The 13,975-nt window shown below is 38.5% G+C and overlaps 1 protein-coding gene and 1 pseudogene across 2 annotated transcripts in view; one reads left to right on the forward strand and one right to left on the reverse strand.

Moving 5' to 3' along the window:
• Positions 1 to 13,975, reverse strand: part of SYNPR (synaptoporin) — a 283,980-nt gene that overhangs the window by 95,791 nt on the left and 174,214 nt on the right. The gene's annotated exons all lie outside the window — the stretch shown is intronic.
• Positions 3,511 to 3,623, forward strand: LOC122683387 (annotated as a pseudogene).

A 13,975-nucleotide genomic window follows, 5' to 3' on the forward strand; every position in this document is an offset into this window, starting at 1 on the left:
AGAAATATAATAAAAGATGCAAACAGACTGGGTCCTGATGGTGGTAAATGTGCTGTCCAATATGGTAGCCGTTAGCCACATGAGGCAATTGAGAACTGGCAAAGTGGCTAGTCTCAACTGAGACTGGATCTTGAAGACTTAAAACAGGAAAGAATATAAAAGATCTCAATAGTTTTCCAAACTGATTACATGTTGAAATAATATTTTTGACATAGTGGGTTAATTTGCTAAAATTAATCTCACCAATCTTTTCTTACTTTGCTACTGGAAAATTTAAAATGACATGTGTAACTCATATTCGTGTCTCCCACTGTATTTCTACAGGTCAGTGCTGTGTTGGGGTTTCTGAATCTCACCATTTCTTTTTCTTTGTTTTTCTGCTCTACTTATTTCTTTTAAACTAATTTCAGACTGACAGAAAATTTGCAAAAAAAAAAACAGCATAGAGTGTTCACGTATATCTTTTCCTCACTTTCTCCTAATGTTAATATCTCATATTTTTAACTCACCTGCAGAGATTATTCAAATTTCAACCATTTTTCTCTTAATATCCTTCTTCTGTTCTGGAGCAGAGGATCCCACACTGCATTTCGTTATTATGCCTCTTTAGTCTTCTTCAACTGATGACAGCTCCTCGTTCTTCCCTGTCTTATGACTGTGGCACTTCTGATAATTACTAGTCAATTATTTCACAGGATGTCTCATTTTGAGTTTGCCTCCTTTTTTCTCATGATTAGATTGAAGCTATGCATTTGCATCAAAAAGGGCCACAGAAGCAATTTTGTGATCTCACCACGGGGTCCATGCTATCATATTTCTGGTGATGTTAACCTTGGTTAAGGTGGTGTCTACTGGGTTTCTCCACTGTAAAGTTTATTATTTTGCCCTTTGTAATTTATAAATCTCTTAGGAGAGATATTTAAAATTATGCAGATATTCAGTTTCTCCTCGAACCGCCCTGCCCTGTTTTTAGCATCTGTCAGTGAGGATCTCATCATTTCTTAGACCTGAGGTTCTTCTTAGACCTGAATGGCAGCAGCTATTTCTCCATTTCTTTTGCACTGTGATGTCTTCATGCCCTGTCCACTCCATCACTGATGGGACTTGCCTGGCACTGCTGGTATTTGAGTTTACAGCCTCCTTGAAACAGGCTCATTATCTATGAAGCTGAGGTTCTCTTAGCCCAGTGTTCATGAACTGTCATATATAACAGAGTATAGCTTACTTAGACTTACAATCATTGATGTGAATAATTTAAATAATAAGTGGGTTCTACAACAGCAACTCCTGATACAAATTCCAGTGTGCTCTTATTCTTGGGAGACATTTATTTGACTGCTCAGAAGAGCTCAAGTTCATCTATATTGGTCACAATTCTGTTTCTGTACTTTCTCTCTTCAGAGGGTAGGGGAAAGGAGGACAAAGGTGGTAAAGTCTAGTGCTTTTTCATGGATGAGGTGCTGGGGTAAAAGACTGGGACCTCCATTAATTAGTAAATTTTGTCTGACCATACACTCGTGAACTATCTATTTACAATCAAGGAAAATGCAGCATGATTAAGATACACCTCTAATTTATAAACTTGGCCACCCAAGATAAAATCACAGGAGACATCCTTGATGTCTTGATAGTCTTCCCCCTCCATTTGCATTTGATTGACATTTTATTCATATTAGACACTTCATCTTTCGATCTTCTTCAATCACTTTCAGCATCATCACTAAGTCAGGCCAGCAGAGTTAGTGTTCAATATAACACATTGACTAATAGATGGATAACATATATTTGGAAGTGTTAACCCACAAAAAAGGACTGGAAAAGGTCAGTTTTCATTCCAATCCCAAAGAAAGGCAATGCCTTTCTAGAATGTTGTTAAGAAGATCTCCAAAAAAAAAAAAAAAAAAGAAGATCTCCATAAAGCAACACAGTTTCTCTCTGCTCTTCACTGACAAGGGCTATTCATTTTAGAACCCTTCTCAGCAAGGGTGGGATGTTGCAAGGGTGGGATGTTCTGAGAGAACAGCACTGAAACAAGTACACTATCAAGGGTGAAACAGATCACCAGCCCAGGTTGGATGCATGAGACAAGTGCTCAGGGCTGGTGCACTGGGAAGACCCAGAGGGATGGGATGGAGAGGGAGGCGGGAGAGGGGATCGGGATGGGGAACACATGTAAATCCATGGCTGATTCATGTCAATGTATGGCAAAAACCACTACAATACTGTAAAGTAATTAGCCTCCAACTAATAAAAATAAATGGAAAAAAGAAAAAAGAACCCTTCCTATAGCTTGAATACCCAGACCTACAGTTGGTAGATTCATATGAGATTTTAAATATCATCAACATATTACTTTATAAAACGTTTTCATTTTAAAAGTGAACTAAATTAACTCATTAAAAGGTCTCCCTGTCATATGTGTACTGTATACTTGATAGAACTTTGGGATCTGCATGTTATACAAGATTATTTTCAGTAAAAACCCACTGTATTCGCAAATTAATATGGTATATTGTGTAGGACATGGTAATTGTTTATAATCTACAGTATTGCTGGGCATAATGGAACTTGTTTAGTTGCTAAGTCGTGTTCGACTCTTTTGTGACCCTACGGACTGTAGCCTGCCAGGCTCCTCTGTTCATGGGATTTCCCAGGCAAGAATACTGGAATGGGTTGCTATTTCCTTCTCCAAGGGATCTTCCCAACCCAAGGACCGAATCTGCATCTCCCGCTTGACCAGAAAGTTCTTTACCACTGAGCCACCTGGGAAGCCCATAATGGAACTACTGAAAGCAATATTTTCCTATTATAAATTAATCAAAATACTATCGATATCTGAACAACCCACCACTGTCTTCAGACTCATCATCTAATTTCAGCCACTGACACCCCTTCGAGATTATTTATATAATTATAACATTAGTCACTTTTGTGTCTGTTATTTTGTTAGTTTTAAGGTAAATTGTCACTTTTTTAGATCTTTCATTCAGTGGAAATGACTGCTTTGAATTTTATGTCACAAAATGTGTGTGTGCTAAGTCACTTCATTTGTGTCTGATTCTTTGCAACCCTATTGTAGCCTGCCAGGTTCCTCTGGCCATGGGATTCTCCAGGCAAGAATAATGAGTAGGTAGCCATGCTCTCCTCCAGGGGATGTCACAAAATAATATATTTTAAATACTCTAGAATAAGATCTAAGCAAGTAACAGAACTAGATGATCAACTCTACCCACTTAAAATCATGGCCTGCTACAAAACAATGTTTAGAAAGTGACTTCGACAGATAAAAACTATTAGTACAAAAATATTAATAGTACAAAAATAATTTACATTGAAATTCTGAAAAAACATTGCTACTATAAGATGAGCCATGATATTTTGTCAACATTTGAACTATGAAGTGGCTTAGATTAGTGCTGTCCAATAGAAATATAAAGCAAACAACAATGGGAGCCACAGGTTTAATTTAAAATTTCCTAATAGCCTCCTTATAAAAGTAAAGAGACAAGTAAAGTTTCTCGGCCTTTTGGCTAAGATCAAGTGTAGTATCTGTTCTTATCAGTTTAAGATAATCTATTTAAACCAATATACCCCAAATATTACTATGTCAATGTCTAATCAATATAAAATATTATGAAATTTCATACTAAGCCTTTGACATCTAGTATGCATTTCATACTTTACAGCATATTTTCATTCAGACTAGCCACATTTCAAGGGTTTGTGGCCACAAGCAGTTAGTGTATAATAGCACAGGTCTAAGATTTTATTAGTAAAAAGTTTCAGGTATTCAAATCAATGAGATGATGCTCATCTTTCCTGTTTATCACATAGTATCTTTTGAACATCTATTATTTTCTAAGGCTATGTTAAACTCCTATAGTATTTTTTGAACAAAGGAATAGAGATGACAACATCGACAATCAATTCTGATTTAACACTGAATTTTCTACAACTAAGAATCCTGTCATCATATTCTGTTTTATCCAAAATAAGAGGTACTGTAATAAACACTGAGATAACAGAAGCTGATGAGGACAGCAAGGGCTCACATTTATTAAGCAACTTATATGTGCCACACATTGTTTAAATGTGAGAACTCTTGATTTATTTCTATAACCCTACAAGGTAGGTACTATGATACTTGGAACCACAAACTCCTAATATAGGTGGCACCAATGTGAATAGCAATTCTCATCTTTCATGCAGTAAAGATAATAGTGACTGATTATTTATTTAGAGCTTGCTATGGCTCAGGCACTATATTAAGCAATTAACTGTCATTACGTCATTAAAATTCACAAAACCTTTATAAAATAGGTATTATTTCCATTTTACAAGTTAGAAAATAGACTCAGAGCTTCAAAGACTGTAGTCAAGACGCAGTACTAACTCTTTGTTTATGCCATGCTATATACTATAATGTATAGTCTGTTTACAATGAACTCATTTGATAAAAAAGGTGCCTTCTCTGGGGGTTCCCTTATACACTTGGGAAGACAAGGCCTGCTTGCTGGAAATAATTGGAAATTATTTTGAGCACAGTCCAAATTGTGTGGTCCTGATAATAAGTGAAAACAGATATAAAGGGTTGGAAAATTCTGGAGCACAGCTTAGAGAAGAAAAGATACTTTTTGGTTTTTAAATGCCACCACTGCCCAAGTGGCACTTACATTAAGAACCCACAGGTATAATCATTATAGTACACAACTACATTCTCAATAAGCACTGCAATTCGTTAGGTACTTGTCCTTCACAAAGCATTTCAACATACTCTGGCTTATATGAGCCATATAATCACTTTGTAAGATGGGCAGGGAAGGAATACATTCATTTTACTGCTGAAGGAAAAAGAGACCGATTCACCCAGAACTGCATAGTAGCTTCGGATGATGTGACAGTATGTATTTCAGTTTCAAAAGTGAATTTAATTACATGAAAACATTAAGTAAATAATAGTCCCAGGTGGGACGTATATTTGGGAAAACCCATGATCAAAATATAAGAAACTTCCACTTTATATAATGCCATAAATTTCCTAATATAAATCATTATTTACAGGTTATATTACTTGATGCAGATTCCAACAGACAATTTGTACTGAATGTTTTGCTTGCTTATAAGAAACATGTAATATTAAATGTCAGATGAATGACATTTTAACACTCTTAGCATTCCATTTGGACTTTATATAACAATTCTTTATACTACTATCTTCTTTACTGGGCTGTGAACTCATTGAGGAGAATGACTTTATCTGACTTATCTTTGTGGTCCTCAGTGTGTTGAGTTATTCATTTCAATTAGGTTAGTTTATTGGAAAGAAACAGCAATCCACCTGAATTACATCAAGAAAACAGCATATTTTGGGGAAGGTACATACAGACTGGTTCCAAATCAGCAAAGGAGTACATCAAAGCTCTATATTGTCACCCTGCTTATTTAACTTATATACAGAGTACATCATGAGAAATGCTGGAATGGATGACGCAGAAGCTGGAATCAACATTGCCGGGAGAAATATCAATAACCTAAGATATGCAGATGACAACACCCTTATGGCAGAAAGAAAAGAAGAACTAAAGAGCCTCTTGATGAAAGTGAAAGAGGAGAGTGAAAAAGTTGGCTTAAAGCTCAACATTCAGAAAACTACGATCATGGCATCTGGTCCCATCACTTCATGGCAAGTAGATGGGGAAACAGTGGAAACAGTGGCAGATTTTATTTTTTTGGGCTCCAAAATCACTGCAGATGATGACGGTAGCCATGAAATTAAAAGATGATTACTCCTTGGAAGGACAGTTATGACCAACTTAGCATATTAAAAAGCAGAGACATCACTTTGCCAACAAAGGTCCATTTAGTCAAGGTGATGGTTTTTCCAGTAATCATATATGGATGTGAGAGTTGGACTATAAAGAAAGCTGAGTGCCAAAGAATTGATGCTTTTGAACTGTGGCATTGGAGAAGACTCTTGAGAGTCCCGTGGTCTGCAAGGAGATCCAACCAGTCCATCCTAAAGGAGATCAGTCCTGGGTGTTCATTGGAAGGACTGATGCTGAAGCTGAAACTCCAATACTTTGACCACCTGATGTGAAGAGCTGACTCATTGGAAAAGACCATGATGCTGGGAAAGATTGAAGGCAGGAGGAGAAGGGGACGACAGAGGATGAGATGGTTGGATGGCATTACCAACTCAAGGGACATGAGTTTGAGTAAACTCTGGGAGTTGGCGATGGACAGGGAGGCCTCGTGTGCTGCGGTCCATAGGGTTGCAAGGAGCCAGATACGACTGAGCAAGTGAACTGAACTGAACTGAGCATATGGCCAGAACTAGAAAGTCAGAAAGACAGGGGCAGGTCTAGGGAGCAACAGCTCAACTCACATCTCCCCCTGGGGTGAGGCATCCTGATGATGCCTCAAGATGTATTTAACTCTTTTGATAGGATACTTTCCTCCCTCCAACTGGCTTCCTTTTCTGATTCACTTTCTGCTTCCTTAGCGCTTTGGCTCAGAGAGAGCTCTCCACGGCCTCTCTGGCTTTGACTCGTCTGTCACTCCCTTCCTCTCTCCAGTTTCTCAGTGCAAATACCGTAAATAGGGAATCTGACTGGTCTACCATAGCTTTCTATAACAAGCCATTACTTTGTTTTAAAACAACAACTAGTGCATCTAATAGGTATCTCAACTTTACATGTCCAAAATGGAACAACTGATCCAGGTCCCACCATCTCCCAGTACCATCCTCCCATTTTTGGACCCTAAGCCTTGATTCCTTCTTTGCCTTGCCTTCTCCTCACATATTATTTCACAAAGCTAGTTCTATGTACCATCTCTTAAAATATATCCCAAATCTTTCCACTTTTGTCCCTCTTAATAGGAGAGGGAGAACCTCTTAATAGGGTTTTAGTGAAAACCCTATTGAAGCCACTATCATCTCTTGCGTATGTTAAATGAAAAATGTATTTTGCACACAGCAGCTAAAATTATGCTTAAAATAAATAAATCACATCATGTCACTCCTTTATTCTTAAGTAAAGGATTCCCACTACATCCAGAATAAAATTCAAGTGTCTTACATGGCCCATGAGGCCCTATTTCTTACCGACCCCTGCATGACTCACTGTACCTCCCCTCCTCTTTATCCACTGTTTTCTGCCTGCACTATTCTTCTACCTGTTGCTTTACTGCACCAGGTTCCCTCTTGCCTTTGTACCTGCTATTCCATCTTCACCTAGACCTTCCCAGGGTATACCCTTGTTGTCACTCACATCTCAGCTTAAATATCTTCTCACAAGAGAGACCTTGCCGACTCCATTCCCAGTTATTATCCACTGTATCACTCTGTTTAATTTTTGTCACTGTGCTTGTCCTACATGATCTTGGTCTTTTGCTTGCTTGCATGTTTCTTTTCTCTAGTCCTTGCCCTCACTACAATGTTAAGCTCCAGGAGAAGAAAGACCCAATGTAACTTGCTCTCCAGTACCAAGAATAGTTCTTGGCACAGTGTAGGCATTCAAAAACGTGCTACATATCTAGAGAAAACCATAATTTGAAAGATACAGGCTACCCAATGTTCACTGCAGCAACCTAATGGAAGCAACCTAAATGTCCATTGACAGAGGAATGGATAAAGAAGATGTTGCATATGCATTTACAATGGAATATTACTCAGCCATATAAAATAATGAAACAACACCATTTGCAGCACCTGGATGGACCTAGAGATTATATTTTAAGTGAAGTAAGTCAGATAGAGAAACTTGACAAATATCATATGATACCACTTACATGTAGAATCTAAAAAAAAAAATGATACAAGTGAACTTATTTATAAAACAGAAACAGACTTTGAAGACAAACTTATGGGCTAAATTAGGAGTTTGGGATTAACATATATACACTACTATATGTAAAAGAGATAATCAACAAAGACCTATTGTAATAGGGAACTCTATTCAATATTCTATATAGCCTATAGGGAAGAGAATCTGAAAAAGAATGGATCTATGCATAACTGAATTACTTTGCTATAGACCTGAAACTAACACAATACTGCAAATCAACCATACTCCAATATAAAATAAAAGTTAAAGTTTTAAGATGTGCTAAATGAATGAATGAGTCTCTCTTTGTTGCAGCAACTATTTATAGATTGTTGATCAATTAATCACTAACCCATTTAGTGTTAATCAACTAATCCATTTAGCTGGGATGCGTGGGGCCCCTAGGACCCAAACATGGCTGAGTCTGGGTTGGATCTGCAGCAGAAGACAAGCATTCTATACTCATCATGTTCACTCATGTCTGGCTTACACTGATTGATCAGATGAGTAAATGGACAAGTTCAAAAGTTCACCAAGTCTCTGAGGACTCCTGGTGATGTACAGTGAGATTCTGAAAGATGAGCTGAGTATGCTTTACTGTTTTCCCCATATTGTCTGTATCTCTTCCAAAAAGCATTGTAGAAAGTGATAGAGACACACTGTATATGTGGCTAGTAGCATTTGGTTGAAAATTGAAGTGATTTTTTAAAACTATAGAAATACAGTCATCTGGGTACTAGTGATGAGCCTGAGCTAGAAAGTAATTCACATTACATTTCCATTTAGTCTTGTGCAACATAAGGCATTCACAGTCATTTTCTTCTATGGCACTGTTTGTTACAATATGGGGTATTTAAGCTTTACTTTTTAAAATCTGCATAAAGGAAATGCTAAAAGTTAAACTTCTTTTTTTTTTTTTTTTCAGAGGATACTCACTATGCAGAGAGACCAAATTCCATTTCTAAAGACCATGGTAATCAGAGTAATAATTTCAGGTTTCAAAATGGTAAAGTTAAAGTCAGTCTAAAACGATGACTTAAGTAACAAAAAATCGTATTTAATGGGGTACAACTGACAGCATTCACTCTCTCTTAACAGTCACTTATGAAGACTGGTAAAAAGATCAGAGAAACCAGTCCTTTCTCATTTTGACAAGCAATAAACTAAACACACAGATAAATAAGACTAAATTCTTAAAAATTAACCCTGAAGACAAAATCTTCTATGGTATTTTTGTATCTATGAGGGCCCACAGTTGGCAAACGAGTTCTCTTTGCAATCACTTTTGGGCAGACTGCTTTCAATGCCAACATTTAATGAGGGTTGGTTAAGATGAGCACCATGCCATAAATTAATTTGATACGTGAATTATTAAAAAACTCAATCACACTGTGTAAATATTAACTTATCAATTTGGGCAATTTGTTCGGGACCCCATTGTTACTAGTAAAGATTAATAGTGCCTTAATTCTAATTATCTGCACTGTGACTCTGTGTGATGGTGATATTGGGGAAGGATTTCAGGGACATTAGTGCAGATTCCTGTAAAATCAGGGACTTGTCATGGGTACTGACAAGACATGCAATCTGTGTCTTGATTTCATCCATGTCTCAAGTACCCTTTTAAAAGCCTAAGCTCCACAGAAAAAGAATCTCTTCTCTTTTCATTTTTAAATTTCCATCATTGTCCAGAACCATGCCTGGGCCATACTGAGTATTGCATGGATTAGCAAACATCATCAATGTGCCCAATGTGCATTGGGCAAAAGGGGTCAGGGGGTGGAATCAGGCACACACGCTAGGGTGATATCAGATATAAAGAAAGGTGAGTATACGGCTCTTCAAAAATTTTTGCCAAGAATATAAATGTCTAATAATTATATAACAATGTGTTTATCTTCGCAAATAATTAAGTACATACTTTTATAGGATTCCATTGTTGGTGAGAATGCAAAGAACCATATCCTTCTGGTGAAAATCTAAACTGCTTTCTGGAGAGGAGTTTGGCAAAATTTCTGAAAATCTAAGACCTATCTACCTTTATATCCCAGGAACTTAATAAAGTTATAAAACTCTGTTAATTGCACATTGTATCAGTGAAAAACTAGAGCAATCTAAATATCCAACAGTAAGTGCCTGGCTTAATACATTATGGTATGGCTATGAGGCCAAATAATGTGGTAGATCCATAAAAGCTGATGTGGGAGGAGATTACAATTGTTTTTTTTTTTTTAAATAAAAATTTGCAAATAATATTTACACCAAAATCAGTTTGCATGAAAATGAGTACATGCAAAGAGAAAGTCTCAAATGATACACATGAAAGGAAACTCTTAAAAGTGATTATCTCTGAGAAGTTACATTAACAAGAATTTTGATATTCTACTTCATTAATTTCTGTACTATGGGATTTTTAGAATAGGAAAAATAATGTGTTCCTTTTTCTAATTAAAAAAAGCTATTTAAAAATGTGGTTATAAATAACAGAATGTGTCAGATGACGAATTGTCAAATGGTGGGAGAATGGGTGGAAAATGAACCCCCCGTTTTATTTATGTAGAGGTTGTTGAGCATAATTCTCAGCTGATTTCTAAAGAAACCCAGAGCAAGTCCATCTTGGAGAATATCTCAACTCTGCCCTTAAGAAGAATGGTTCTCTGCACTTTCTCCTTATTTCTGGTTTCTCAGTACTAGGTTTAAGGAGCATTGTAACTAACACTACTTCACTGTGATCAAAGATGTTCAACTTCCTCAATCATATCTGGGAAATCTCCACTCCCGAAATCCTGCTTCCAAGCCTTTGCCAGGGAAATAAGAATCTGCTGTAGCATTAAACTCTTCAGTGTAACTGCATTCTTAGAAAACCTTGTCATTTATGTGATTCCTTAACAGTCTCCCAGTGACAGCTGCTACTTTGGCATCCAGTTTTTCAAATTAAAAAGTAAAACATTCTACAAATGGTATGAGCAACAGCTCATTTCTTTCAAATTCCACCCAGCTACAAAAGGAAAAAGGGTGATCATGATAGCCCCAGCATGGGATTGTTCTGCTTTCAGAGTTTATTCCTGGGCTTGGGAAATCAACTAGGAAATAAATGCTGGTAATTCTGAGTCCCAAGGAACATGGTATCCCTAACAATTATTCCTGGCATCCTTCTTGCCTGCCCAACTTGTGGGCTGGTGGGGAGCAGGCTCAAAATTTAGGAGTGAGGAAAGAATCTTGGCTAATGTGGTGGTCTGTCACCTCAAGGACATCACTGGTGCTCCCCACAGTGTGAAAGGTGAAGAGTCTGACCTTTGAGGGAAGCCAAACCCCTCATGTCTGGTTCTGCTACTTCCCAGCTGTGTGGCTTTAGGCAAGTTATTCAACCTCAATGAGGTCAGACTCTTCACCTTTTATATATATGGATATATATATATATATATATATATATGTGCAGGTGCATGTATATACACATACACACATATATAAAATACACTACTACTTTGTAACTGCTACTTGGCCTAGGGAGGAAAAGCAACTAGGACTTCAGCCCTTTTTTGGGAGGACATGCTCAAAAGTACATTATGGGGGATAGGTAGTGAAATTGCTGGTTTGCCCATTACTACTAAATTTAACTTACTGCTTGTTTTTTTGTCACATTGTTTCTCATTCTAAGAGCAATATGTGTCACAACAGAAAATTTGGGAATAACAGAAAACAGAAACATCCATTTGTTTAGTCATGGTACTCTCCTTTTTTCTATTTTATTCTGTTAAGTAAAATAAATAAGGCAAGTGTTGCTTAAACCTAAGTGTAAATCCAAAACATTTTTTTTCTTAACTATCACAAAATGTGAGGCAATTGCAAATTGAAGTTCCACCTATTTATTTCTCCTTGGATCAGCAGTTCTCCAATTTCTGTGTGTCTAAGACTCATTTGGGGAGTACCGGCAGTCATGCTGATTAAGTAGGCCTGGGGTAGGATCTTCGAATTTCCATTTTAAGATTTCTACATGACATGAATGCAGACTGAAAGGGTGAGGGGGGATCTCTGAACCTGACTTTTTTTTTTTTTTTTTTGGAGTATAGTTGCTTTACAAGGTTTTGATAGTATCTGTTCTATGGCAAATTGATTCAGTTATATGTATACACATACTCACTCTTTTAAACATTTCCTCCTCACTTAGATCCCCACAGAGCACTGAGCAGAGTTCCCTGTGCTATAACTTAGGTTCTCTTTAGTTATCTATTTTATATATAGTAATGTTGTTGCTGTTTTTGCTTAGTTGCTAAGTGGTGTCCAAATCTTTGTGACCCCATGAACTGTAGCCCACAAGGTCCTCTGTCCATGGGATTTTCCAGGCAAAGAATACTGGAGTGAGTCTTCCCACCCTAGGGACTAACTCTGCTTCTCCTGCATTGGCAGGTGGATTCTTTACTGCTGAGCCATCAGGGAAGCTATGCAGTAGTACACATATTAATATTTCAATATTGAAATAGTGCCATTTGCAGACACACGGATGGACCTAGAGACTGTCATATAGACTGAAGTAAGTCAGAAAAACGACTATCATATAACATTGCTTATGTGTGGAATCTAGAAAAGTGAGCCTGACTTTGAGAGACAGTCTGCAGCCCTGACTCACGTCCAGGGCTCTGAAGTCCCACGGCTGGGACCTGGAAGAGGAATCAGGAATCCAAATGCTAGCCTCACAGATGTCACCACGTGCAGCCCCAGGCTCCCAGGCACTTACTTTTCAGCTCTGTTTGCCCAGCATCTGGCAAGCAAGGCAGTTGAGCATCTGCCTTCTTTTTGTTTGACTCCGTGGTCCCCAGAGAATTCAGTTCCTCTCATGGCTCATAAGATGCCATTCTTTTAGGGATGGATGGGTGGGGCTAGGGACCGACACCAGGTAAGGTATATGGTGAGACTTCTGGCCACCTGCTTGATAGCTCTGGGGGATGCAAAAAATGCTCTTACATTCCTCTGGGTCCAAATAGAAGGAAGCAGAGATGGAGGTTAATGGGACCCTGGAGCAGACACCTAACATTCCTGATAAACATGCAGAAAGGTATGAATAGGCAATTCAACCCCAATCCCCCAACTCCTGCCTCCAATCCTAGGAAAGGAAGCAGCTGAAAGGAAGAACTGGAACTTGTTTTTTGTAACTTCGAAAAAAAGCAATGTGTGTGTTCTTCTAGGGAGCAGGGCTTGTCCCAGGTAATGAGGCTCTGCCCACCACACTCCCCCATGCCTGCTCTGTAAAATGACACACAGGGAGACCAAGAACTACATAAAAGGCTCACCCAGCATACACTGATTTAATCTCTGCCACTTGTCACCTCCCTATGGGAGCTCAACAGAAACAACAGCCTTCATTACATAACCTACAATTATTTTCAATACATGCCCAAATCTAGGTTTTAAAAAGCCCTGTTCGGATTTTATGGGAATAGGACAAATATCAGAACAAGCCCTGTGAGGCTGAAAGAAAAAGACACATAGAGTAATTTTGTTGAATTTTTACATTTTCGTCTGCTCTCTCTGAAGCATCAGTGGCTGGGGCACTACCCAGGTTCTTGGCCGAGGTTAAGTATAACCATTCCTCTGGAATGGAAGTTAGGAAAGTATATTTCTGCTCTCATAGAGTCAGAGGTCTAACTAAGTCTCTTAAGAAAGCTTCAATCCAATTTGCACATTTGTAGATGAGGAAACTGACGTTCAGAGGGGAACTCTGTGCTGGCCATTGCCTGTTTGTTCTGTTCCATGACCTGCTCCTCCCCTGCTCTGCTCTGATTCTCAGGGGCCTGATTTCCTTTCCAACTGGCTTCCAGTTAGTTTGGGCCAATGGGAAGCTCTGGTGGGAGGCTAGAGGACAGGAACAAGGGAGAAGCCAGAATATCTGGCCACCTGCTTGATAGCTCTGGGGGATGCAAAGAATGCTCTTATATTCCTCCGGTTCCAAATAGAAGGAAGCAGAAATGGAGGTTAATGGGACCCTGGAGCAGAAACCTAACATTCATTAACACCTAACATCCACGCCCCCCACCCCCCAACCCCACCCTTTCTCCTGCTGCTTTGGGTAGCATGTCCAGAGTGGCTGCATCTCCACCTTGGTTCATTCATGCTCCTCTGATCACCTCCTCCATCTGTGGTCCCAGCTTTTG

Source organism: Cervus elaphus, chromosome 24 (genome assembly GCF_910594005.1).
Source record: "Cervus elaphus chromosome 24, mCerEla1.1, whole genome shotgun sequence".
In the NCBI taxonomy this organism is placed as follows: Eukaryota; Metazoa; Chordata; class Mammalia; order Artiodactyla; family Cervidae; genus Cervus; species Cervus elaphus.